At 37.6% G+C, this 26,682-nt stretch overlaps 1 protein-coding gene across 1 annotated transcript in view; it reads left to right on the forward strand.

Moving 5' to 3' along the window:
* The first annotated feature begins 3,041 nt into the window (after positions 1-3,041).
* The window catches only part of LOC121945171 (neurocalcin-delta A), an 87,691-nt gene continuing 64,050 nt past the window's right edge, over positions 3,042-26,682 (forward strand). The window contains exons 1-2 of the mRNA XM_042489203.2: positions 3,042-3,199; positions 7,429-7,550. The gene's annotated coding sequence lies outside the window, so the exon portion shown is untranslated. The remainder of the gene's footprint in view (positions 3,200-7,428; positions 7,551-26,682) is intronic.

Below are 26,682 nucleotides of genomic sequence, written 5' to 3' on the forward strand. Positions count from 1 at the left end.
ATGCTTTCTATATAAAACATCAGCATATGAAATTTGCACATCCGGGATTTCTGTTTATTTAAAATCCAGCAGCCTGTAACCCTTCAGAACCTGGATCAACATCAGCCTTGTTGTGCTGCGTTCAGATGCCTTTAACAAGCATTTAAACCTTTGAAAAATTGGTTGGATTTCTTTTGAAAACATGGAAGAAAAGCAATTAGCAACTTGGCAGAAAAAAAAAAATCAGAAAACTGAAAAAAAAAAAGTGAAAGATTACAAGAAAATGACTCAAAACTTAGCTGTGGAGGGATATCAGATATTATCAAAAAATAAGGAAAAATGTCCAGAAATTTTATATTTTCTATTTTATATTCAAAATTATATTACAGAAAAATATATATTTTTAGGTTTTTTGTTGTTTTTTTTTTTTTTTTAATTTCTTTAGTTGATTTACCTTTTTATTTTTCATTTATACTTTTTTATTTTTTTTCTTTATTTTCAGGTAATTTCCATGTTATTTTTTACTTCTTTTTTTTTAAAGTCAAGCTAATTTGCTTAGGTTTTAAAGTGTTAAACATATAATATACATCTCCTTTACATATTAAGAATTATCATAAAATCTATTTTTTTTAATTGTCTAAATGCTTGAATTGGTGCATAAGATTGAAAAAAAACATAATGTCTGAAGCATGTGACAGAGTGCTTTATGTTACAGGCTCAGTCCTCTGACCCTTCAAAACCCCAATTAGTATTCCTAGAGAATTTATTGCCACGCCTGGCATCACTTCTTGTTGATTACCTCTCTACTCATTAAAGTGAGAGCAGATTTATGGACAGATCTGACTGATGCATGGGTGAAGAGGGGGAGAAAATCTCACTGTGTCAAAATGGTGACAAATGTATACGTGGGGCTGTGCAGTGAGGCTGATGGTTTAAAAAGTGCCAGAGATTAATAAGCATCATTATATTGGATCTAAGCAGAGGCAGGGGTTATATGGGGTAACCTGCTTTACCTATAGAGGCCAGTGACTTAGCAGCTTTATGTGAGGTTTGAAAAAAAAGGCCTCTCAAATGCATACACACACACACACACACACACACACACACACACACACACACACACACAAACAAGACAAACCTGATAAAACTTTACACTGTTTACTTGATGTGTTATATGAAATCCATGCTTTCATATGTGTGGCTAAATCGGTTAACCCCCTTGAAACCTGAGCAAACTGGATTGATTTCTTTAAAAAAAAAAAAAAAAAAACATGTGAAGAAAACAACGAGCAGCTTTACAAGAAATGATCCAAACTTTGGCAAAACAAAGTTCATTAAAAGTTTGAAGAAAATTAGCAATAAAAGATGGGAAAAGAGGAAATTACCTTTAAGAAATAATAATTGAAATAAAATAAAATCAATAATAATAATAAGAGATATATTTTTAAATTTGTCACAAATATAAATATTGTTTATATTTGATATTTTTACCCTTTTTTTTAAAGAATTTTCGAATTATTCTGTCTTGTTCTTTTTCTTCCAGCTCATTTTTGGGTCTTTTCTTCTTAGTCAACTTTTTATAAAAAAATGGAAACATAAGGATATTGGCTGGATTTCTGTCAAAAACATTGTGAAAAATAGAAGGCAATCAGCAGCCTGGCATGAAATGTCCTGAAAAACATGAGAAATAAAATTTGCAAGAGAAATTTTTGGGGATGGCATCTGAGCACAGCACAAGAAAACTGATGTGGATCCAGGTTTCAAAGGGTTAAGGGCAATTATTATAGTGATTCTGACTGACTTTGTGCAAAGGGTAAAGTGTACAGCACAGCGCAAATGAAACACAATAAAATAAATGAATTAATTAATGAAACTTATTTTGTAAACTTGTGTAAGATGAAGTGAGATACAGAAGAAAAAAGGAGCATACTGTGAAGCACAGCACTTGATCACCACCTGCTGGTGTCATTCACAATACCATTCTCTGACTGTACAACACTATAAATGATTGATTGATTGACTGGTAGACTGAAAATCCTAGGCTCATTTGCCAGTATCCAGCTAGCAGGGAATGTTCCCACAACACACTCATAACTTACAAGTTGTAATAATGTTATATGTAATAATGTAATAAATAAAAATATTTTAATTTAATGTTCAAAGAATGTTTTAAGGATGTTTATTATTTCAAATAATTTTCCTCTAAGGTTAAAGGCTGACTAAGATGTAATGTTGAACGTTATTGTAATGTTGTAATGTTGATGTAAGATGAACTGCAACATTCTGAGGATGTTTTGGTGATGTTGAGAGGTGATGGATCAGAGTATGTGCTTTTATAAAATATTCCAAAAATGTTTAATGAGAACAAAGGACGAACATTTTTAAAGCAAGACCTAGGCCAAGTTGTAAATATGCCTGGGTCTTGTTGTGTGTTTCACTATGTTCCTGTGTTTGGTATATTTTAAATGTTTGTAATACTTGTTACTCTTTATGATTGAAGTGTCTTTAAAACCTGGGAATGCTAGAAAATCTTGTAAGATGACAAGAGAAGTCTCATGAAGACATACAGGCTTCCAAGACAGGAAAACTATATTAATAAAGAGGCACATAGGCACCCTACTGCACTCACAAAAAGTGAAAGCATTAAATATTAAATTGGTAAAACTGTCTCCAGAATAGTTTAGGAAATTAATTTTCTACGATTAAGTCTGTGTAAGTGAAGAAAAGCCCCACATTCCCTGACAGTCCACTAGATAGCGGTAGCGCCATGTAAACTATATTATAATGTGATTCAAGTGGGGTGGCTAGAGATCAGAAATAAAACAGAACTCTCACTCTGATCTTTTTTCCGGACACAGCACATGTATGCAGATGTGGATTTCAAATACTGCTATCAGCAGGGTGGATGAATTCTCTCTTTTTTGTAAAAAATAAATAAATACATAAAAAAACACCATTCGTGTCATGATTTATAAAATGTTTAATGGCTAACTTTATGTAATCTCCGACGGCGCATGCGTTATAACAAAGACTTTAGCAGACCGGAAGCTGAGCCAGTTTTCCTCTCACACAGCACATCTTACTTTTATGCTATCTTCGACCTAACTATCCACACTGTGACACTTGTTGGGGATCCATGTGTTCCTGAGTGTTGCTCTGCAGTTTACCGAGTTACCGGCAGATGAAGAAACCACCTCTGGGGACATTTCTAACCTTAGTGGTACGTCTCCTGTTAGCCATTTACGGTATTTCTAGCTTTTATTAGCTTGTTTTCTCTCACAGAACCTTATCAATATACAGCTATGTTACGTTGTGGTAAACTCTGGCAAAATGTACGTCAGTGCATCTTCTTTACTTGGTTAAAATGAAGCAGTCTCATTTAAAAAATACTTCCACATGTACTAGCCTTTATATAACGTTTAGCTGGCTTGCATTACTTTTCGTAGTTTATGTGAAGCAGCTCACATTTCACCGTGTGAGGGTTTGCTTTGTCGCATCCTAAAACTGTAGCATTTTAGCTCGCTATGCTAGTTGAGCTTTGTAGTATAGAAACAGTTCTGTCTTCAGCTCCGTGTTGATACAACAATGTTTAATGTTCCAACTGTTATTATATGTGCCACTTTTGTCAGTGTGTTTTATGCTCTCATTTTTATGTGTTTACAAATACTTTGAATATTTCCGTAGGTTTTGGTCTGGGCGGATACAAACTAAAACAACAAAACCTCTTAAGCACACAAACCGTTTCCTGTGCCTGGGGCAAAATGTGCAGAGGGGTTGAGATTGTATTTGAGGTGTTCGTGTTTTTTTTTTTTTTTTGAATGTGTAAAGCAGGAATTACCAAAGTGTTTGTTAGGAACCCTACTACACCACACAGAGCCATGGCTGAAAAGATGTAACGTTAATACTTTGTTGCTACATGTTTATCAGAATCACAGCTCTGCACTGAGGAGATAACAGCTGTACTGTAAAAACGAAACTAGTCATCTATATTTCATGTTATAACTGTAAGCAATGCAGTAATAATGGGATTAACGTCAGCCATTTCCTCATTTTGCTGCAGCCAAACAGGACCATGAAACAATTTTCTTAACCTCATGCAAACTGAAGTGTAGTTTGAGTAAATACACCCGTCAGAGATTTTGTAAGTCTGTATCACAGCGATTTCTCACTTATGGCCAAGACACAGCTGACAGCTGCTGTCTCAGAGTTAGAGTATAGACTGAAATCTAGAATAAACAAACCTGAACTCTGTTTACCCAGTTTTATAGGAATTCAACAAATGTTATGCAACGATATCAGCTTCTTTGATTAAATATTGTGTATATTAGACAGAAGAGCGAGACCGATAAACCAGCCAGACTGAGATATTGGCCATCTTCAGGTCTTTGTGAGTGTATTGGTATCTGTTACTAAGTAAGAAATTGCACTATGGAAATGCCAAGCTAGATCTGAAGTAATTTAGAAACTGTTTCATCATTGCATAGTTAGCCCACCAGGGAGCAACTGTGAAAAGTCTTGCCTATTATTTGTCTTACTCACATAATTACTCACATACTACATATTGTTTTGGCTATAAGGAACACCTGGTGTCACATATTAGGGCTACATGAGGATGCGATGAAGGCAAAACCTCCTTAAGTAGAGTGTTTTTATTTAAATTCTCACATCCGCTAAATAATATATCAAATAATTTATTAATCATTTGGCCTGTAAAACATCCAGAAATATTTAAAAATGCTCCTGATAATTTCTTTGGGCCTCAAATAATAAAAATACTCAGTGTATTATAATGTTAGACATGAACAACCTCAATCTTCACTCTTGAGATGCTGAAATGGCAAAATATTTGTCTGTTTTCACCTGAAAGATGTGAGCTGTAAATAAGTTGAAAACGCAGTTGGAGGTTCGTCTTTTGTCAGTCAACAATGACTAGATGTTTATACAAAACAACTGAAATGCATGTAACTAACATATCTGTTAGGTGGAAGGTACAGTCAGTCTACTGCTGGAGCTAGGGGGAATATTGCTCACCATTATTATCTCTTTTATGGGTAGGAGACTTGTTTACTTAGAACACTGCCTACACCAATATCCACAGTGTGGTTTAACACTACTGGGTTACGCTAATCAATTTCCCTCAACAGCCAGAAACAGTTTTTCAGCACTCTCTGAAACTCTCTGTCAGTGTGATTACATGTTTTATATCTGTAAAACATCTGGTCGCAGTAATAAGGAGGTGTTTGCTGGTGGAGATCATAACAAGAAAGCAGTGGTAGCACCTCCCTGATGGATGTGCAAAGTAGATTTCTCACCCTATCTCTTCAGTTTATTACATGTAAAAGGAACCAGATGAGCCGACATCTGGGGCAGGTCACACATCATCAGGCAGTGTGGCATTCCTGACAGCTGTAGTCAGCGTCAACAGGCGGAGGAGGCAGGGCTTAATGGTAGATTCGGTTAAATTTTACCACAGGGATTATGATGGAAATAAAGCTTCTTTAATCACTTAAGCGAACCTGTTAGTCAGACTGAGGTGAGATTGAATCATAGAGATTTGTATTCCAAAAACAGCACTAAATTGGTACAACTCCCCGACTTGTCGGAACAAAAATATATCCTGGACAGACGGTGCTGCTATCATTATTTATGTAACATTAATTTATTCTAACATAGCTGGCAATTTTCAAATTCCTAATCATTCCCTAATGATGATGAAGCTGCTGGTGTCAGGTGATTATGTTTGACGTTGTGTAACTCCATGTTTGCATTATGTGCTCTTCAGTCACTTTACTAAATTCAATTAAAATGCTTCTAAATGCGATATACACAAAAAGGTAGTTGTGTGTTAGAAGTGTAACACCGACAACCTCGTGGAAAATTAAGGTAGCACTTGTCATATAAAAATAATTATAAATAATCATAATTATTATAGAAAATTTAACTCAGGACACAGCTGCCATCAGTTTTAAGCACTTCTAATTTATGTTCCTATATAACTTCATTGTCAATGGTAATCAGACAGCAGCAGTATTAATAAGAGTATCCACAGGTATCTGTATCGTCAAGCAGTATCATCATTGGTAGAATTAAAATGTCAATAGCCATCCCTTCTTAATGATACTTGGCTGTTTTCTGCTTTTAAATTAATGCATTTAATAAAAAAAAAAGTGGTTGGTTCTGTGGCTTCATATTTTCTGTGAAAGCACTGGCTTCTGGTCAGTCTTCGGAAGTTAGCCTAAAATTACAAGATTTAAGGTTCCTACACAGTGTGGAATAGTATGTTAATAAATTACAGGTCTGAGTAAGTATAGAATAAAGGAAAGAGAATATAGGAAAATATTTGTGTTTCCAAACTATTTCCCCTATTCTGTTTTCTAAAATAAAACATTCAGAATTTCTTAAAATAAATAAATTCAACATACAAGTAGTGTCTTTCATGGTGTTTGGAGCAGGCAGCCATTGCAGCCATTGTTTAGTGTGAAAGTGTGTGGATAAGTTTAATGTTGTCTAAAGCAAGGCAGAACACGGGTGTGTGACTGAAAGCACACTCTGCATAGCTCTGCCCCAAGTGCCTTAAAAATAAGGCATATTAGACATCTGCAATTAAATTAGTTTGAAGAAAAATGTGTCAGTGTCTTTGATTTGCATAAATACATACTTTGGCATCACAAATAACTAAATATTAATATTGTCTGAACACAACTTGAGTTATGCAGGGATGTAGTGATCAGAAAAGTAAGCAGACCGTCCTCTCTGTGTAAGGAAAGCAGCTAAATTATTTTATATGTATGTATATATGTGTGTGTGTGTGTGTGTGTGTATAATATGTGTATGAGCCTTAAACTGTACTTAGAATTGATTAACATGTGTAATATCCCTAGTTTTCCTTGTATGTATAGGCCATTCTCTTCCTCCACTACAGGTTGAGGTGTTTATTTCAAATCCAGTTGGGGAACTAACCTTGCAGTGCATGACTAGCTTTGAAATTTCTGATATTTAAAAAAATTTACCTTGTGATATATTTCTCTTGTTTGTAATTCTTTTGCCAGTCCTACTAAGTAAGCTCAGGGAACGCGAAGTAGAGTAGTCAGCAAACATCTCAGCAGCTTTAATAAAGCAAATAAATTGAGGCTCTGATAAGAGTCATCAGTACAGTAACACAATTCAAGCTCTGCCCTTAGTCAGTGTTTCCTCTGACCCTGTGTAAGAGCTGTGAAGTCTGAGCTTAAACCTCTTAGGCCACACATCTGGACCACAGTCAGTGACAAACAACCACCCACAGACCTGCTCATTAACATGTTTATGGACACAAATTTATGGATATAAACATACACACTATAGAACATATCTGTGTCAAATACAGTAAGTGCAAGAATTATTTTTACTGGTCAAATGAATGTCAGTGTAACATCAAATCTACCAACTGAAGTCAAAAATGTCTTTCCTCAGGTGCTGCTAAGCTTCAGGTCATTGGTGGATAAGGAAGGGCACTTTAACCCAAAAAGTAGACGGGGTGACCCAGCAGAGTGAAACCACTTATCTGGGCTGCAGGCGTCCACACGCTCCACCTGGTAAGTGACACAACTACAGTAGCTGAATAAGTTGTCCCCTGCATGTTTTATAGCTTGTCTGTAGTTATCAGATATTGCACATAAGTGCAGGAGTGTGCACATATGACATGAGTGTTAGACATTGATATTACACAACAGCTGCATACATTACAGATTCTCAGGGGCATCCCCAAGCACAGCCATTGTAAAAGATTGATTTCACTGCTGTGAATGTATCTTAATTAGAGCAGCTGTGATTACTTTTGTGTCAACAATTACATCGATCGTGGCTGTGCTTCGTTTCAACACATTGCCCTCTGTCATCGCCCACTTAGCGTGATAGACTGCATTTGGTGGTAAAAGCTTCCGTAGGCGCTGTGGTCTCAGAGCGTGGCAGGGACCTGTTTCTGGCCACAGACCAAAGATGTGCTATGTACATGAATTTCCTACAGGTGTGTGATGCGTGGGGCACATTCAGTCTGAAAACTGTATGCCCCATGTAGGTTTCTGGGTTAAATAACATGTTTTCCTCGAAATGGTGTGAGTGGGTTTGTCAGAGGTGTTAACCATCAGCAGCGACCCTATGAATAGAAATGTCTAATTGATCTTACTGTGCGTACATTTTTTGCATTTATTTCACATTTGCTTTGGCAATGTAGTAGGATGTGGGCTTGCATAACATAACAGTGTTTAACGCACCACCTTTTCAGTTTAAATTTTTGCTATGTTATGCTGGGGTTGTCCCCAGATGTCTTGTTTTGTCCACAGCCCGAAAATATTCAGTTTATTGTCAAAAACCAGAAAATATTCACATTTAAGAAGCTGCAATCAGAGATGTTTGACCTTTTTTCTGTTTAAATGATTATCAAATTAGTTTTTTTTTTATTTAATAGTTGACAATTAGCCAACTGGAAGACACATGACTCCATAACACCACTGTACTCTACTGTGAGTGGACTTATTTTACAGTTCAGCAGGGACAACTGGTAACTTTTCTCAAGAGAAACGATCTGCTGATCAACTGATATTAATCAAAGAATCTCTCAGTTAAACTTTGATTCACATCAGATCCACATTTGGATCTCATTTACTTAATAGTTCTGAATCAGGATATTCAGTATTTGGAGAGAAGAGCTTGTGAGGTACAATATGATACAGCGCTACATTAAATGAAGATACTTTTAATTAACATTGAATATATTATGCTGCTCAACTTTTTTTCAACTCATACTAGGATGTAGCATAGGCTAAACATTAATTAAGCTCTGTGCAAAGACTATAGTGTAGCAGTGTTACATCATAGTGTCATGACACTCATCTTTATTGTTGGCCTGCTGCCAGGAAGGGGCCCAGTCTCCCTCCTCCAAACCAGGTTGCTCTGTCTGCTATTGGTCCACGACAATTCTTGACTCACACATGGTCAGGTGTTTTGCCTATGATCAGTTTTCCTATAGTTAATCATCAGCTTTGAATTGTAACCGAGAGCATGAGATTGTGGAAACAAGCAACTGAAATGATGTACTTGTGATCAGGTGAGAGGCTCCAACATCTGGAAGACCTCATAGAAGAAGCACGGCTGCTTCTTAGGATTCAAAGGAGCCAGGTTTAGGTATTTGATTAGGATGCCTCTCTGTGGAGGTATTCCCTCTGGAGGATCCCACAGCAGACACAACACACTAAAGGGATCATACATCCCATCTGGGGATGCCTTGGGATCCCCCAGCAGGAACTGCAGGAATTGGCAGGGGGTGAGCGGCATCAGGGCACTACCACCAAAAAGTATAAGTAGCCACAAATAACTATTTAAACTTTGATTAATTAATTGTTAAGTTAGGACAGCTCAAAAAAAGTGAAGTTATGATCCAATGTTTCTCATGCTGGGATCATGATTATCCTCATATTTAGAATAACTGACACAAGACAGGAAGCGTCTTAAGAAAAGTACAATATCGAAAATCATAAGTCAGGAGCAAAGGCTGTAGCTACCGTGACGACATCTGTTGATTTGGACTGCCGTTATGAAGCCTTGAGTTTGGCATTTCTGCTGTCGTCATTTTGGTGTTTTTGAAGTCAGAAGTGAACGTATTTAGAAGAGAGGTTGGAGCTGTGGAGGAGCGATGGGTGGATGTGACTGAGACTGAGGACACTATCAGCAGACACCCTGTCAGTCAAGCAACCCTGCCCTTAATTATGTGTACCTTTGGATCACATAATGAATGTTGGAATGAGCTACCAGGCTTGAACATGTTTATTTCTGCTAAGAATTTGGACATTTTAACATGGGGGATCTATGGGGCTTGACCCTGTTTTGGAGCCAGCCTCAAGAAGCCATACAATAAACTGCAGTTTTTGGTGCTACAACCTCCTGCTGAAATCTGCACCATTTAACTTCAGAAAAGAGTCTAAGGGTGATGGTGGTTACTGTGTAATGGACAATTCTTTTCGATTGTTTGTTTTGTTATGTGGGACCCCACCAAACCCATCCTTGAATCTGGATTGAATCTTGACTCTTGAAGTTATTGTGAAGTGTGTAGTGACAGGCAAAGACAGGCATTATTGAGCAGGATGAGTGCAGTAGACATGTTCCTGTATTGGTACAGTGAATGTGTGGAAATTCAGCCAGAACTGACAGCTTACCATCACTTTTGGTGGATTGTTTGGTGTTCTTCTTCCTTATCAAACACGGATAGTGTGGGAAACAGTTACTACGTTCAGTTTTCCCACGATGGATAGTTAGAATTGTTGGCATTCCTTATTGAAACCAAGGACAGCTACAGCTACAGTTAACTGAGCCCACTCTTATTTATGAGAATGCCAAACAAATCAAATGATGGGCAAATGTCCTTCTGTTTTTTTAACATAGCATGCCTGCCTATTGGTATGTTAAATTTAAATGTTAAGACTGGAGATTGAGCGAACTTGAGGGGGACAACATGTAACACATACCTGATATGAACCTCAGGATGTCACGGTCACACGGTATGTGCCTTCAGACAGCAAAGCTACCAGGATGCTCCATATTTGTCAAACTTATAAACAAATGCTGAAGTTATATTTCCATGATGTCATGTGAAGAAGAAAATTAGGCTACTTAAAATCTAAAAATGTCAAGACATGTCCTACATGAAAAATCCTGGAAGTGCTAGTGTACAGGTAAATATCACAGCATCCCACCCACCACCATTGCACAGAGCGCAGCAGTTGTTCCCTCGTGTCTCTGCTCTGCTCGACACGAGTGGCTTAGTGGCGGAGATCAAACAGGAATCATCAACTGTCAGCCTCACGCTTCCCACAAACACGGCGGTGACAGCTTGAACAAGGGAACATGATGTGCTGCCCACTGCCTTCAGGAGAAGGCCTGGCACACTACACCCCCTCACTTCATCCATTCATGGGCGGATCATTTGTGAGGTTAGTGTTTGCGTTGTTGTGCGGCTCACTTATAAAGTGCTGCCAGTCAATTTAATATATTTAAAAATGATCACCCAGCTCCGGTCCACCTATTCCTCAGATTTGGATTTGGGGCCGCAGGAGCTCACAGTAAACCCAAATCTAAGTGTTAAGATGTCCTTTGATGGTAGGGTACCACCGTCACTGCTACTACTGTCAACACTGTCAGTACAGTCAGTCTAGGCTTTTTTATAGTCTGTGGTTGTCACCCTTAACCCTTTTAAACCTGGGCAAATTGGCTGAATTCAAAAACACGGGAAGAAGGCAATGAGCAACTTGAGAGGAAATGACCCAGAAATTTGCAAGAAATTATTTTTTAAAAAAAAGGAAAGAAAAGAAAAAAATAAAATTAAGAATTATTAATAATAATAATGACGTTTAAAAAAAATAAGCACGCATACATACAAAAATCAAACAAACCAAAAAATTAGGAAAGTAAAAAAAATAAGAAAAAGGGAACGACTTGAAAAAAATGCTTAAAAATTACAATAATTCTGTAAAATGATAAAATGATTATATATATATGATTTCTAAATTTACAGATTTCATGCAATTTGCAAGACATTTCCTGCCAAGTTGCAAATTGCCTTATTCTCATGTTTTTTTGTTGTTTTTTAGTTATCTGAAGTTAGTTATCTGAATGCAGCGCTTGAAAAGCAGTGTCAGTCCAGGTTTCAGTTTGTCACTTGTGTTGCTGTGTCACTTCATCATTGCTGTTAATCTGCTGTATCAGAGTACAGTTATGTCTTCATCCAACCACATAGACTAGACACAACTACAGTATATTTCTTTATTTACATTATCTACCTGCCCAATCTAGATAGTGGCTAAATCTGGCTCAAAGCATGTACTTTCTATTTTTTGGTGATTAATGATTTTGTGAACTGTCCCTGATGAGTCCAGAAACACTAGTGTCAACTTAGGTCTTGACTTACTTTTTTGTCTTCTGCGATGTGGATTTGCTAATACAAAGAATATACCTTTTTTTAAAAAAAAATAAAAAAATACAAATTTCAGCTTTAAGTAAAATTGATAAAACCACAATGTAAAAGTAGCTAAAATTGTAATGAAGCAAAGCAAAAAAAAAAAGATTTAAGTGTGATGAGTGATCACCAACAAAAAGTTGCTCCTTCTTTAATTCTTTCAGAGTGTCGAAGCCAATGATGTTTCAAAACTTGCTTTCTAAAAAAAAAAAGAGATCAGTGTACTCAGTCTGAAATAGTGCCAACGAGTCAAACCACCCAAGTGATATCACTTAGGGATTTTTTTCTGACTGTGCACAGTAACTAGAGTGTGTCTGAAATTGCACATTCATATACTGTATACTGCCTACTTAATTAGGGATTAAGTATGCCATTACCAGCAGAGTGTTCACACTGAACAATATGTCTATTACATTACGCATTACCTCCACTTCTTTCTTTCACAATTATTTTGTCCATCATCCAATTATTTAATTCCCCTGCCTTGCAGTCCGTCATTTGACAGACTGAGTAGCCTTAGTGCATTTTGGGGAAGTTGAGTTTGTCTGGTACACCCATTTGTCATACTCAGAAATTTTGCTAATCTAGTATACATGCGGGGCATTTCACTCATATACAAAATCCACGTTATGCTGTTGGAACACACTGCATACTCATTTTCACATCATAATTATTATGAAAAATATGTTAGTAGGCAATTTAGAGACACTTGATAACTTAAATGAAGTTCCAGTTTACACATCAAACCAAGTTTTAAGTATTTTTTTGTTGTTAATTTACACCTCTGTACTTTTTTCATCCATCCTCCTCTCTGGCCTATCTACATGTGCATTTTTTGTGAAGTAATATGCACATTAAAAAGCAAGATTCCAGGTTGCTGAAATCATAAATATCCCTGTCTCTGTCAGATTGTTTCATTAAGGTTTTTATAATCTAGCTTAATGCCATTTAATCATTGTGCATGTATCTTGTTTTATGTTACAACAGAGGGACACACTGTTCCTGCAGTCCATAGAGGACAGACTGATGACACCTGGCCCTGTGACTGGTCAGATGCTATTCTCTGACCTGTGAGTCATCACAGCTGCCAGTCTGTCTGATGTGTTAGATCAGAACAATGGCTGACATTGAGAGTGATGACAGACTTTAGTCAAATCTCTGCAGTCTGCGGCACACAGGCTCCGGTGACTTATACAATGTATTTCCATCATTGTCGTATGGAGTCCAATCATGAGGTGAGGTCATCCAGGCTTGATTCCATCCTGCTGCCTTTTGCTCCATATCATCCCCTCTCTGTCCTCCTCTCCCGTCACACGTCCAGGTATCAGTTAGGAGTGGGAATCACCAAATTCAGGCCCTACAACACTAAAGTCACAACACTTTTATTATATTATTACGATTTTAAAGGTGTTGGTTTAACTCACTTCAGTCATTTTTATTGAACAATTGATTGTGTTATTCTGCTAGGCTATGAATAGTGTAATTTGTAATGATATGATATATCAATAAATAATAATAAGAAGAAGAATGATAAATTTGTTACTTTGGTCTGTATAATGATATGACATTGCCACACAAAAACATCACGATACTGTGGTGTATTAATTTTTTTCCTGAACCGCTGCCATCCAAAAAAGGCGAGAAGTAATCTTGATTAATTGATTAATTAAATAAAGGAATAGATAAAGAAATACATAGCTTAATAAATAGATAAATAGTGACAAAATATCTCACAAAAATGCTGCACCAAAATATCACGATACTATGGTGTATCAGTTTTTTTCCTCCATCCCTGCTATCAAAACAGGCAATAAGTAATCTTTTTAGTGAAAGAATGTTTTAATTGCAGCAGGATTGCTCTCTTAAACAAATGTATATTTATGTAATTGTAAACTGATTATATAGCCATGTTGTAATTTTTTTTGAAGTGCACCACAGGGAGAAATTAAAGCTAGTCACTGAGTGCCAGTGTTGTCACTGTATGTCTTTGTGACATGTCAGCAGTTTATAGCCGTACCCTGTTGGCAGCAACAGCCAAAAGTGAGTGTTAATTTAACTGCCTGCACAGTGAAGTTAAGCCTTCTAACAGCTCTAGGTTATGTGGAATTGTGGAGAATTGTGGCTCTGTTGAGAGTTTAGATCCACATGGACGTTGATCTCACAGTTTTACACTAGCGTCTTTTTGCATTTGATCATATTTATTTTTAGAATGTGCTCTTGATCAGTGCAGCATCCTTTACCGCACCCCTCTGTTGGTATGCCTCGGAAACCACATCCCTCTGCAGCCTCTCATTCAAATGTCATCCGAACGCACCAGCTGGTTATTATAACTCTGCTCTGTGTGTCTATCTGTGTATCTGTCTGTCTGGCATGACTTCCCTCAATTAAGGTCAGATAGAAAGACAGAGACCAACTGCCAGTGTCTAACAATCTGGTGATGGGCTTCAGGGCCTGATGCTAATATGAGCCAAATTTCTGTTCGCTCACACATTGTGGATTTCAGTGGCGTCTGTTGTGCATTTGGCTGTTTATAGCCACACATTGTACATAAATCAGTCAAGGTTTGATTTAAACTGAACACCACTGCGAGCCTGAAAAATGATTCGGTGTCATCATTACAAACAAATTGTCATGCATTGTTCAGACCCACAGACATTTATTTTTAATTCCAAAAGATTCCAAGTATTCCAAAAATAGCACACACGTCACGCTGAATCCCACGGGAATGAGTGATACAATGTCAAGTGTTTATTTGGTTTGTGGTGTAAAACATCTGGACGGTAAAAGTTTCACTCAGTACAGACAGTCTGTTTCAGCATAGAAGTTCTACTTTACTTTGAACAGTGTCTGTGAAAAATCTCAAATCAAAGGTCTACTTTCAACTTTCAAACACATTACACTGTCTTCATCACTTAATGGGCCCGTTCCATTCACTGATGAAGACTGATAGAATGCAGTTTAAAGTTCAGAGCAAAGACTAATGTTAGTGGACTTCTGAGTTGAGATTATTTTAACACCCAGGTAAGACATTGCCTTTGAGTTGCTGTAGTCTTAATTTCTGTCTTTCTTTTTATTTAAGTATTGGTATGTGAAATGGGCTGCTAGCGGTGATGAAGTAATGAAGAAGTGTAAATTTAGTGGAACATTTGGCAGATAAGGTGTGGATATATATCTCAGAAGTTTGTGAAAAGCAAAGCTGAGGTAGAAGAAAAATTAATGAACTTGAAAACAATCACGACTCCTGTAAATAGGCAACTGTTTGTTAACAAGTTTGCCAAATCACCATAACGTGTCTCTGCTGTGTTTACAGCTTGTCCCTGTTGTCTCCAAGTGGCATAAAAAAAGAAACTATTATTGCAGGTCAAATGAAACTTTGGCGCAAGCAAACAAAAAAATTGCGCTTCACTTGCTACCTGCCCGTCTCAAGCTCCAAAATATTTTGTGCCAATGACAGCCTCCTTAAAGTTTTGATTTGCTCTTTTTTGTGTCCGATTGCAATTATTCACATGGCAAAATATAAATGTTGCCTTTGCAGGAAGAAGACAGTAGACAGAACACTGGCAGAAAGGAAAAGGTAACTGTAAATTTCAGATTGTGAACTAGAGTTTGTGCTGTTGGTGATTTCAAACATTCAACTGTAAAGAAAGATGGCGTGATTTGAGCTTCAGTTACCACCACCTCACTGAAGATACTAATAACTTAGTAGTAGTAATAAATTAGTGCTGATTTATGTGAATTTGACTGTTCTTATAATGAGGCTCATTTGAATAGTAAAGGCACCAAATGTTTGCATATAACCTCATATAAATACATGCAAATCACACAAGATTACAAAGACACTGTTTGCTTGGTAGCTAAAGTCTATTTCACCCTTTGTGGGTGCTCTCAGAATTTTGTTAAAAATGCAGGTTTAGCAGCCGCAAAAGACATTCAATCTTTTTGTGAATTTACTCGGTAATCTTTAATGTGGCTTTTTGGAATTCAGCTTAAGAATTTGGATCTAAAGATCTTACATAGAAGTCACATATTGGGCCAGATTACCAAATTTGCAGCACGCACACTGTAATTTTCAACATGAGCTAGTTTTCTCTAACATTATTGGTTTAACTTAATAAAAAAACATTATATTTGCAACCCATGCATGTGGGAAGACTGTGCCACATTTATCTGTACTTTGTCAGCAACAATCATTTGTAAAATTGAATTCTAGCACCAATTTTTCGCCTGCGTACAAGCAGTTCTTGCAAACCCTTTTTGTAAAACCGGCCCCAGTATCCCAAAGATTCATCAGAGGCAAAGTAAATGACCCCATTCTCAAACGCAGATAGGCTTACTGTAGCCTTTTTGGTAGACACCTCTGTCAACATCACCCAGGTGCTTCAAGTCAGTGTGGAATATCAACCCCAGTGGGCAACATGCTGCATCCATTTCTGAACTGCCTTAATGGACAGCAGCTGTGACATTTCATAGTGGTCTCTCTCTGTCTGTATGTCATTCTGCTTGCTCCATATGTGGTTCTAAACATATAGACAGCATTGTACAGTGAGGATTTCACAGTAAAAGATTAATATAAAACAAAAGATTGAATGAAAGACTTTCATAATGCATGTTTGCTGTTGATGTCCAATTAGGCTGTATTAGAAATGAAATGACTACAAATGAAACGATCTGCTTCTATAACTTTCACTCTAGTATTTTTCTCCATAGTAAATGATCAGAATAAACAGCAACAGTAGTTGTTTTCACTTGTTGCTGTTGCTAACATTGGATGTGTGTGTAATCGTTTACAACAGCTGCTAAATTTCCACTCTGAGGCCTACTCTCCATGCCATACATAGACTGAGCAAGACGAATAAACAGTGAAGAAGAAACAGAATGCATGCAGTACATGTAGAAATAACTACAAATATAAACACGAAGACATACACTACAGGCAGACAGCTAATGGTTAAAAAGCAAGATAACAGGCAAACTTCCAAGTATGCATTCTTAATCTGAAGTGCTAAAAATTGTGTGCAGTCTAACACCCTTAAAGTACACACTCCATTACCTCACCACTTACACAGTAACACCCCACCTCCAAGGCCGGACAGATTGTCAGAAGTTGTGGCATCAATAGCCGCAGGTTGTGTTGGGAGAGCAGAGAGGAGTTGCTAAGCTTCACTGACAGGCTTTGGCTTCACACCCCGGCTGTCCAGGAGTCCGCGGGCATGCCCTGAATTAGCACAGGGCTTTCCCACTATGTAAGAATACTGCGGTGGCTGGAACGCCTGTCACAAGTGTGAAGACCTGTGTACACAGTAGACTTCAGAGGGATTTTTTGGACCTAGAATGCCTGTTATTTTAACCCCCTGAGATAAACTTGGTAAAGTGATCAGTAAACATTCACTGAAGACATTTGATGTATCTAGAATGAGTCAGTGATTCTAGCAAGCATGAAAGCATAATAATAAGTTGCAGAAAGAAACCACACTCTTTATTAAAAAGGTACAGACTGAGCAGCATTAAACGCAAATAATATGGAGAGACATTGGTGTAAAAAGTAGTGCTTTACCAAAAATGAGAACACTAATCGGGATGATGATTTGGCTGAAATTTGATGAATTTGGTAAATCTTCTATGAGCTCTCTGCAGGAAAACAGAACTAATGAAATTTTCCCAGAAAACAATATATTGGCTACTGGATACTTCATTGTTTGTGGGTTGTTACCAAACACAAAACTAGTTTCTTATTGTTTGTCTTGTTTATACAGTTTGTTTTATTTAATCCACACATATGACCATAATTAACATATTACATTCACAAAGCATTTTAATTATAGCTGCAGGTAAATACACACAAGTAAATGGACACATGTCCGCCCAAACACACACATAAGTTGGGCCCACATTGTCTTTATGTAATGTTCCAGTTTGCCACCCAGTGTGCGGTAGAGGAGAGGTAGGATGAAAGCTTCTTGGAGCGACAGTTATATGAGAGAGGAGCGGTAATGAGTGGGCTGGAAACCGTGACAGCCGGTCTGCTGCAAGAGGGGGGGAGCGCGAGAGAAAGAGTGAATAAGAGGAGGGGGTTACATGTGGGAGTATACCACAGCATATATGGTAGGAAGACAACACATTGCAGCTGCAGCCCAGTTTTTAAAATTTTTTTTTGAGCAGATGAGCGAATGAGCAAGCAAGCGCGTCTCGTCCAGACACCCACACTGCCTGGGCTGCTGTCCGAAGAGATTAGCAATACATTGTTAAGTTTTTCTGTGTTTCTGTCTGTGCTTTAGGTTGTTTTTAAAACCTTGCACCATTGCAGTATATAACCATTCCAGAGATATTACATTGGCCTGGTGAAATACCATCATACTAGTCATCCCTGTGTGACAAACAAGGATCAGGCCATCTCTTTTGTTGTTGCTAAACCTAGTCTAGATTAATTTAAACGGACAGTTGACGCCATAATCAAAAATGCATATTTTTACTCTTACCTGTATTGCTGTTTATCAGTCTAGATTCTTTTTGTGTGAGTTGCTAAGTGTTGCTGTAAAGTGACCTAGATGGCACTCAGCTTGTGGTGCTCAAAGCACCAAAAAAATACATTTGAAAAACTCTTCTTTTTTTTCTTTTTGTTTTACAGAAATCATGACCTGGTTTCTCAAAATAATCCACAGACCTTGTTGTGAGCAATTTCTTGTTAGAACTATTTTCTTTCTGTTGAGCTACGACCATATCAGCGTGCAGAAGGAAGTGTGCATCTACTCATAAACAAGAGGCTTGTGCTTGTGACAGCATTGTGCGACTAATTCATATCAGGAAAAAATGTTCAAAGTTTATCAAGGTGTTCGACATAAACTTCATCGCAATCCCCTATTGAGATAATTTTATCTCCCAGTCCTACTTTGATAAAATACCTGGAAAAATGTCAATATTCAATGCCATGTTCAATTCCCTCGGGGAAAAAGCAATACAATATAATATATTATTTAGCTTGGGCTCTTTAACACAATAGTGTGAAATATCTGTCCAAAACGATGACCTTCAGGTGCAAGAAGAGTCAGAGCTGCGAGTGGCAAGTGGTAATTTTATTAGTGGTGAAGTAATTAATTTTCATAAAGTGCACCACTCATATGCCTAATTTCCATATGGCTGGGATCCCTGTGCCACACCACAATGGGAGCCACTGTGATCAGAACCTGTGATGGTGGCAAGGCACAAGTGTTTTTTTCATACTAAAATAGCACAGTGAAAATGTCTATGTCGAGAGGAAATTTCGAGTTTTTCTCATGTAAAACAATTAAATAGAAGCAGTCATTGGCAATGAAAATCTCAGATCTCAGGCTTCCTCCAGCAATCCTAGTGCTAATATGCATAAAGGGAAACATTGCAAGTATAAAACAATAAATGAGAAGAGACTGGGAAAACAGCTTTATGGTGCTAAACTTAAATGTGGTTGCTCATTGCTAAAACATGTTTAAGCCCTCGTATTGCATAATTTTCTTGTTCAGCTGTCAGCAACAGTGCTGTTTGGTGATACATAAGGAGGTTTTATCCTCATGAATAGAACAGAAATAGAGCCTAGGAGCTTGCTGCTAATGAAATGTTAATCCCTTGAATTACACAGTCTCCCTGCTCATTTGACATTGCTGCTGGTGTTTGATGTTTTGCATGAATGCGCGCGCACACACGCACACAGGTTGTTTGATCCTCGATCGTTGTCTTCTAGTTGAATATTGTTCTAGTTTTTACACCTGATTCTTGCTGCTTTTTCTGCATGGAACATGTTGCCATGGCATCAGTGGAAAGGCTGAGGTCTCCCTGTTGTCACATTCTGTTCAAAGACAACCTGAGCTCTTCAGACCCTCTGCTCATTTGTCTCTCAGTACATTTGTTTCCATTCGGTCCCTCTCTCCTGTGCCCTGAGACTGAGGCCATGTGTCTCCACAGGGGAGCTGGCCACTTCCTTAGAGATTTTTAGAAGCTGAAAATGACATCATCTTCACTAGAAGAGAAAAGCCCACAGTTACGCTTGTTTAAAGATGGTTTTTAATGTGCTTAAAGCCAAAATATTAAGCTGTTAAGCTAAATTTCTGAATACTTCTCTCATAGTACTATTTGCTTGCTATTGCTTAAATGGCTCTGTGGTGATGTTATTGCATTGAATGTGATACCTTGCCAGAAAACAAAATCTGGACTCCATCATGGATTTGTAGACAAGCTATTCTATTTTTAGTTTAGTTTCAGCTCGTTCCTCTTTTCTTCCCCGTACTGTAACCTCGAAGTTATTGAGTAAATTTCTTATTGAGCCAGAAGTGGCATTCCATATACGGTCGTCAGACAGGCCAACTTCTAGGTCAGAACTGTTTGTGTAGTTTCACAAATGGTGTGTGAAATATGCTCAAGCCCAGGACAATCAGCTGTGTCTGTACATGTATGATTGCGTGAGTGAGAGTGAGGGCATGAATGTACATAAACACGAGTGGTTCTGCTTTCACTCATGGGAATATTAAAATTGTCTTGAGCCAAAGCAGCTCTCACAGAACCAGGGGAAATAATGCAGTATGATTTGAAGGCATCGTAGGATGGAAGAAATTGTTTTCGAAAGGTTTTTTGATGGATTGCCTATTATCCTTGGTACAAATTCTCAGACAGCAGTTTCTCTCCTTCTTCTCTCCTGCCTTAGTGTTTGGTTGCAAGGTGCAGAAGTAAATTTGAGTCATTTTGTCACTGAAATGGCAAGAGAAATGTTTGCTCCGATGTCAGTAAAGCTTTTTTAAGATATTTGTGAAGAAGCTCCCTAACATAGGAACCAATACTAGAAAGTGTTATTATCACATGATTAAATTCGCGTCTATCTCCCAAAGTGCAAAACCTTCCCACTGAGTGACTATTCTTGGAAAGTCACAGCAGCAACACCCTCATGTTGAGAGTTCTACTTGGAGCTGTTACGGAGGACCCTTCACAGGGTTCTTCCTAAATAATCCAGCTATGGTGCCATTATAATCCTTCAAAAACAAACATTTAATATATTTTTCGCTCACCCGTCAAATAGAAGTTTCGCATTGAAGTAACCCTTTCTCTCCTTTACTTTTTCATCCCCATTGACACATTAGGATTTAGCTGCTATTCAGGTTGACATATCCTCTTACAGCTGTTCATATGATATCCTACAAATTAACACCCCATGAATGACACTGCGTCCTAAGTTACGTACTTAACATAAAGCTGAATTGAATTGAATCACATGGTGATGAGGTACCTTAAAATGATTTGCAGTGCCTGCAGCACTTTTTGTGACATTAAGTCAAGTCAGTTTTATTTATAAAGCCCATAATTACAGATCACAATTGGCCTCAGAGGGCTTTACAGCATACAACATCCCTCTGCCCTTAGACCCTCACATCGACCAAGAAAAAAATCCTCCCAAAAAACCCTGTAACCAGGGGAAAAAATGGTAGAAACCTCAGGAAGAGCGACTGAGGAGGGATCCCTCTTCCAGGACAGACAGACTTGCAATAGATGTCGTAAAAAAAAACTATTCAAAATTTAAAATATATAATTCAAAATGACATATAGGAAAGAGAAAGAGAGTGAGGGAGAGAGGGGGACAGATGCACAGCAATAATGGTAATAATAACATAACATATAACAATAGTAATAATCAGAAAATTAATAAATGCAATTTATGATAGCATGTGATGTTACATGCAAATATTGTAAGTGGCACTGACAGTGACATTATGCAGCTTGTAGCAATTCTTAGAATATTTTTTCACAAACAAATACCCGAATCCCTAAATTGAAAAATGAATACCTAACCAATGAAAAAATATTTGAATAGCCAATTATCTGTGCCCAGCACTTGTGTGTTAAGATTAAAATTAAGGCTGAGTTCGAAGATGGTTGAGGTTCAAGCAATCGTGAAAGAAGTCGGGGTGTAGAAAGTAGGAAAGGGGCCCATTGCCCTTGGGCCACATTCATTTTTAGTCACAGATCGCTGTATTGCTGATTCCAGCGCAAGATGGTTCTCTAGTTTCTGTACTATATTCATTTGAAAGGTCAAGGAAAATTATTATTAAAACTCCCCCAACACAAAATTTGAATAGTCTCAAACTACAACTGAATCTACTAGATTATTTTATACTTGTGCTACATTTTGTGGTCTGTGCTACATCACTTTTAACCTCAGCAACACCAGTGCTGTGTGCAAAAAAGTGTGTGACTGAAGAGTTTGTGGTTATCAAGCTGTGCTCTGCCTGAAGAGTTGTGTTATTTGAGCAAGTGGGGAAGAGAGAAAGTGAGAGGACCTCAGGAGATGTTCTGTTCCTCAGCTGCTAGTAGCTTTCTTCATACTATCCCTTCTCTATGCGCAAAACACAAAAACACTTAAATGGCACTGACTTTTATTGTCATAATTGAGAAAAACATAGTGTACTTTAAGAATGCGGTTCATGTAGCTTGGTATTTAAAAAGAATAACAAGAATTGAAGGCCAGTAATTATTAAAGTGACTCATCTCTGTGTAGTGGTAAAAATGACCTGAAATCCTCCATTCTTGAAACGATGAACCATTGTATTTTTTGTCAGCCTCCATTTATTCTGTATTGCACATTACATTCATGTTTTAGCTATTATTTATTGTTCCTGGTGTCTTTATCAAACAGGCCTCCATTATGTTTGTATTTTGTCTCTCTGGACAAACACAAGTCATTTAATTCTTGACCATTACTCTTTTGTTTCTTTTTATTTCCAAACTTGTCCACACACACACCCACCCACACACGCTCTCTCTGAGTTATTATCTGATCGTCACAAAAAGTGTAGTCTTGTAGTTTTGAAGTTTTGGCCTCTTTAAATGTGTATTCTAACCATTTCTGTTTATCACATAACATCTAACTATATTGTATATTTTTTAACTTTTAAGGTATTTTGTTGACTTCAAAATCAACACAGGGATGTTTTTAGCATGCTGATGGAACTTATCTGGCTGGTACTTACTGTAAGTTTAAAGGCATTTTTGTTTTGGCCTAAAATAAAATTTGGGCCTTGGGATGTTTCCAACTCTCTCTCCCTCTCTCTCTCCTACTCTGATCTAAATATAGAGGACCCAAGGACCATACTTAATTCCAGTAATTCCTTGCTAATTAGGCTTTTTCTCTGTGGTACGGTAGCCATGTTTCCGAGCAGGCTGGGAAAACTTGAATTCATATGACAGCTGCTTTTTCGCCATGTTAGCAACTGCAGGACGGGTTATGTTGGTCTGCTGGTCAGTCAGTCAGTTGGTTGGACTAAAAAGCATGTTGGTGTATAAATGTCTCGACTTAAAGACAAAAAATGATTAATCGCAGCCTCTTGTAACGTAGACACTTAAAATAAATGTCAGTACTTTTAAGGGTCATTTTCTTTTTGTTGTTGTTATTGTTTTTTACTTTTCATATATGTTTTTTTTTCTTCGATTTTGTATTTGTTTTTGTATGTTGTTTAGTTTAGTTCACTCTACTATTTAAAGCGTTCTTGGTTCTATTGTAAGGCGCCATATAAATCCAAGCTTCTGCTGTTATTATTTGTTACAGATCTGACTCTGTGCAGACTAAAAGGCAGAATTTCCCGTGTGAACCCAGAAAAAGAAGTGAATCGATATTTTCATCATCAGCCTTGACACTCACATTTAAACCAGGAAATTTAGTCCTCAGAAAGTCAAAAATCATATAAATAATAAATATTTTTTTTTAAATTATGAGTGCTAGTTATCCTTGGTTCTAGTAAAACAAAAAAACAAAACAAATGGTTTTAATTGGGTCATGTTCAGGGACAAGTTTGATATGAAATTGTAAAATGATGCTATAATTACTGAGACTGATTTTGTTCATATTTCCTACCAGTATATAAGCTGAAAAAAAGACAAAACGTAAAGCCACGGATTAGTTTTAAGCGTTTTAGGCGTAAACGTGCTGCCCTCTCCTTTAATGTATGGCAGAAGCTGTATGACGTCCAGCCTGAACGGTGTAATGCCGGGTGGTAAAGCTGCAGCGCACACGATCCATGTTGTTTTTAGTCAGTGTTGTTTCCCATGACTCTGAGATGAGCCAGAGGAAGCCCAATGTGATTTCCACACAGTTCCCAGGCCCCCAGATCCACCCAAACACAGGCCATTAGACACAGTCGCACATACACACTAACACACTCAAGCACTCATATATCAGGGACAAAAATGTGTGTGTGTGTGTGTGTGTGTGTGTGTATGTGTGTGTGTATTTGTCACATGCCTGTTTGTCTTACTAATATTAAAAGAGATAAATGACATGGACATCCTTTGCTCTTTGATACACACATGCTCCCTCCCTCTATGTTGTCACCCACAAACACACTCATACACACGCAGGCCTGCAGGGCTCTAAGTTTAAGGGACAGCTGCAGTTTGTCCAGCTGAGAGGCCCGCCATATAAAACAAGAGCCGACCGCAACTCGGCCTCAAACAGTCACACTTCAGGTCACTTGCTTCCAGTGAAACTTTTGAACTTCCCTAAGATGACAGCCACTTATCTCAGAGCTTCCCTGAAATACAAAACGTCACATATTTTAATCTTAAAATGGTGAAACAGAGATAATAATTAGTTATTTTCCTTAGTTGCTTATAGCGTGATGCATCGACCAACACTGTCAAAATAAATAAGGTTCTAAGGCGAATAGTTCTGCTTTCATATAGCAATTTGCAAACTCAATTGTTCCGAGAACACCTAGGCACTTAACCTGACTCTTCTCCTCTTTGCCCTTTGGGGTAGAGTAAGTCAGATGGTCCAAAACCCAGCACTTAATGATTATCTAGCACTGACAAAGTTGTGCGATGTTGTATGTTGATTGTCATCGTAAGTAGTGATACTGAGATTGCTGAATCTCAGATGCTGAGATCGCTACTGGTTATTACTTTGGTGCAGCACTTCTTCTGCTACTAGACGGGCAATACCTGTGACCAATCACACCTGAAGCACTTTTTGCACTTACTAAGGGTTTTTTCCTTAAGTCTAAATTCTTGCTTGTGTTGTACGTCGCTTTGGATAAAAGCGTCTGCTAAATGAAATTGTAGAATTGTAGAATTGTAGATTTTCAGTGGTGTAGCTCTATCAAATCATACGTTAAGATCTCAAAATGTGTCTTTCTGCTGTGTGTTTCTCTAAAGTGGCAGATGGCCTGAAAATTTTACAACTGCCAGTTGTAAAACAGTTTACCTACATTTAGCAGGTGATAATCTCAGACTCGTCTTACTTTATCTTGCGATTTATTCTGTGTCTGTACTTGAGATAAGTTGGATGCTTATGAGAAGCATGACCCCTCTCTGCTGCCTTGTTGTTTTCCAAAGGCTCCAGGTCTCTTGCTTAGGTCAGGCTACACTTAACCAAGGTTATGTTTGGTATGGTGACCTCACTCTCTCCCACAGCCTTACCCTCTGAGCTGGGGTTCACAGCAGTAAAAGCTGCTGCTGGGGTTATTTTTTGTTTTTATGAGATGCTCTGGTGTAGTTGGTGGAGAAAATGTGATTGTGGACTATTATTTTCCTTTCCTTTTTTAGACTGAGGTTGTGACATGGAATAAATCCATATTTATCAACAGGGCTTGGCATTAGCACCCGCTAAAGGTGGGTACAAGTTGGAAGAGGCGTTTCACACAGTCACTCTTACTAGCCACTTTTGGCAGTCGATAATCTGTCAATCCCTAATTAGGGTACAGGTGCACATCAAGAATCATGTTTTGACACTTAACTCAAAAATTGCATTTTAAAAGGGGCTTTACTCACAACCTTATCATAGCTGAATATTTGATTACTGTAACATTATGTATAGCCTTAGGGGTAGTAGATATATCGAATATTAAGAATATGGAGAAAATACATGCTTTTTCCACTAGGTTTCCCTGTCATAATCGATGTTGCTGCAAATCAGTGACATATCCCAGGCTGTGATAATAAAAATACAAATCTACTTTGCATGTAGAAAATAATTCATTTTTGTGTTTTTTTGTCCATCTAAAAACATAGTGTCATCATGATAAAAACTTGGTATTTAAATGGTTAAAATTATGAAAAATAATAAATATTTGATCTTAATAATTAAGACTGATGTTGGTTAACAAAATGAACTCAATGATAGTAGAAATTCATATTAATGCATAACATTTTTGAAAGCATGATTTTGATAATACAATATGAGTTTGTGCACTATTAAAGAGGTTCTAAAGGGTTTAAGGAATAGTTAGGATCTGTTGTGGATTTTTTTTAGGTGGGAATTTGTTTAGGTGGCTAAAATATATTTTACTGCTGCAGCCCGTATTTTTCCCTTGCTTGCGCCTTCTCTTTGCATCATTGTCCCTCCAGCTGAAGACGCAAGGAGACGGAACACATTTTTAGAGAAATGAGACATCCATGCTTTTGATTCATTATCTAATGTAACATCTATTTCTGATAACACCAGCATAGTTGAATCACTTTGTATTTGCACTGTTAAACTGATGTATTGTTCAAATAATAATAATAATGACACACAGTTACCCACGCAGCATTGTGTGGTTTTTTTTTTGTCTCTCTCCATGTTTAAATAAACATATAAACACACTGACTTCTTTATAATAATAAAAACCTTAATTCATACTGTGAACACATGACTGCTCAGTTGCAGAATGCACATTAGCCATTTATGGCGATTTTGGCTGTCAGCTAACAATTATTTTTGTTATCAATTAATG

Source organism: Plectropomus leopardus, chromosome 11 (genome assembly GCF_026936395.1).
Source record: "Plectropomus leopardus strain MGB_pleo_1.0 chromosome 11, ASM2693639v1, whole genome shotgun sequence".
NCBI lineage: Eukaryota > Metazoa > Chordata > Actinopteri > Perciformes > Serranidae > Plectropomus > Plectropomus leopardus.